Genomic DNA, 3,063 nt, shown 5'->3' on the forward strand with positions numbered 1-3,063 from the left:
TATATATAATTTTTATTTTTATTAACTTGGCCCCACAATTTCTGGTTTCTCATCTAGGCAAGCATGCTGTAGCCATGGTGCCCACAACCGCCTGTAATACTCACGTCATATATCCCAGCAGGCTTTGCAGCCATGCACCACACACTGTGCATAACTTGTGCTACATCATCAGGGGGCCAGCTGCAAAAACCCTGAAGAGACCACCTACTACCGATGACATCTATTTATTGATTACAGGTATTTATATAGCGCAGACAATTTATATAGTTTCATATTCACATCAGTCCCTGCCCTCAAGGAGCTTACAATCAAAGGTCCCTATCTCACATGCACACATACAGGGACAATTTAGAGAGGAGCCAATTAACCTTCCAGCATGTCTTTGGAGTGTGGGAGGAAACTGGAGTACCCTGAGGAAACCCACGCAAGCACAGGGAGACGTAGCAAAAAAACAGACAGCGCTGGATTTGCTGGGCATGTGAGTGTGTTTTTTTACGACAACCCAGCTGGCAAGGTAAGTAGGGCCTGAAAAAAAAATGTGGATGAAGTTTACACTTTTGCATCTGTTTTCATGGGTTGTGCTTTGTGTTTTGGCCATTAAAGGTGAAATTAAGTATAGGCTAATGCTGGGCACACACCTTACAACCAGCACAAGACTTTTGTCTTGCAATGGTTGTAAGGTAATTAAAAAAACCTACGATCTGCCCATCTTGGACAGGCAGATCGTACTTGCGATGATCGCAAACAAGCCCTGCTGAGGGGCTGCTTCTGATGACTGCAATGCTGAACGGCAGTGTGCGCTTCTTACAAACATGCCACACACCCGCCGACAATCGTACGATTCTCGGCGGGTTTTCCAACATGTTCCTAAGATAAAAGACGTGCGACCTTACAGTAGCAGAGGTTGCACGCCTTCCACACACCTTGCGATAATCGTACGATCGCAGGATTTCCCGCGATTATCGTACGATTATCGCAAGGTGTGTGGGCACCTTTATGCTAGGGGCTAAGGGTTTGTCACTTTACATGTGTTTTGAATGCACTTCCGTTGAAGTCTATGGGATTAAAAACGCACTATTAAGCACCATAAACCACACTGTATCATGTTGCATAGGTGTGTAGGGTATCATATAGATTCATGTTATAGTAGTGCAATGACAGAAGTGCGACAAATTGCACTAAGTGCGAATGGGGCTAACAAATGATAAAGCTCCGTTCACATCTATTGCCGCAACATTTATGAAGAGGTACATTTTCAGCATACTTTCCAAGATTCATTGTTAATGGCAACCCAATGCACTTTGCTGCATCATGCGCTTTCCTGTGTGTGAAATTGCACCAACACACATGGTAAAGTACTATGCCTTTTGCTGTGGCATGCTTTGGAGAAAAGGTGCAGGGACTTCTTTGGTGTGAATGTTGTGTATGGTGCAGCCCATGCAAATTGAATTTAAGTGGCATTAAAGCAAAAAATCCCCCCCCGGTCTCTGATCCAGTACTGGTGCCAGTCTCTGATCCATCGCTGACTCCTGTCTCTTCCTGTCCCACTGAGTCTGTGCGGGTGCAGCTGCTGCATTGACTTACCCTGTGTCTCTCCTCTTCTCTCAGCCAAAGATCTCTACTGTGCATGCGCCCGCCCTATGATCCTTTGCGGCCGCCAGAAAATCTTCAGATCTTCGGACGGGAGCAAGCGGCGGAGACAGAGGTAAGTTTTAACCCTTTTGTTAACTTTAAAAAAAAAATGTTTTTGCATATATCTGCTGCTGGCTAACTGTAGATATTTGCAAAAACAGGCAAGGGTTTAATTATCCTGTAACTGCCTTAGACACGACGCACAAAAACAAGCATACACACAGGAGCGTTTTCACCATATTCTAACAGAACATCCAGAAAAAGCCCGCATTCACACCTGTGTGTCACGTTTGCACGTGCTCGTGTGCTGCACGTTTCCATTGAGTTCAATGGGGCCAAAATGAATGACAAACGCGGCAAAAAAGCTCATGTAGCAAATTTTGCAACATTCATGTGTTTTAGTCAAGCAAAACAAATGGCAAACGCACTCTTCAATTTGTCACCAGCTTTACAGCAACAGCAAAAAGTTGGTAGGGTGGAGAGTGTGCGGGGAAACTTTTTGCTGATGTTTTGGGCCCCATTCACACTTAAGCTGTTTGTCACACGTAAATCAGTGCAACAAACAGCTCAACACTAGGAATCCCATTTATGTCTATGACCCCTGTGCACATGTCAGCGTTTTGTCGCAAACAGACATATGCCTGTCGCAGTAAATACTACATGAGCTACTTTGGGGCTGATCTCTGCCTGTTTTGTCGCATAGACTTAATGGAAAACGCTTGAAAAACGCATTGTCATTTGCACGCGCATTACGCACATTTTGTTCATCGACATGAATGTACCAAACTCTGCTCACAAAAACGCACCACGTAAAACATGCTGAATAGGTGTCGTTTAGGTCTGAATCCAGCCTTAATGCGTGCAAACATGGGAGGAAAAATATGCGTCATTGGGGTGTCATATGTTAATGGAAACGCAAGTGCGTTTCACGTTCTGCATCGTTCCTACCCAGGTGTGCGCTCACGGAACGCACGGGTGTGAATGTGGGCTCACTTTTCAGGCTAGCCATGATAAACCTGGGCCTATTTTGGGGACACGTGTAAATTATCTCACAGAGTGCTAGTTGCATCTGGAAGCTAAGCAACAGGCAGTAAGAAAACACAAACATCATAACGTACGGTAAGGGACCATTCTCAGCACTATCACTATGGTTTTATAAACCCAGCAATTAAACTTTATAGCTAGATCACATAGAACACTGCGCGCAGACGTCTACTAACGTCTAGAAATCGTACACTCTAAAAGTGAACACCCCAACGCGCACTACAAGCCCGGGAACACGCCATGTCTTTTCTTTCGGATACGTTCGGCCATTTCCGTTCCTATCCGCGCATGCGCGCCGCTCCCACGCAAGTCCCTCCGCCCCCTCTCTGTTGATTGGCTGGCTGTTTGCGCTGAGCTCGGGCTGTGTCCTGTCGGAGTGGAACCCGC

Source organism: Nanorana parkeri, unplaced genomic scaffold, assembly GCF_000935625.1.
Source record: "Nanorana parkeri isolate BGI_ZX_2015 unplaced genomic scaffold, ASM93562v1 scaffold453, whole genome shotgun sequence".
In the NCBI taxonomy this organism is placed as follows: Eukaryota; Metazoa; Chordata; class Amphibia; order Anura; family Dicroglossidae; genus Nanorana; species Nanorana parkeri.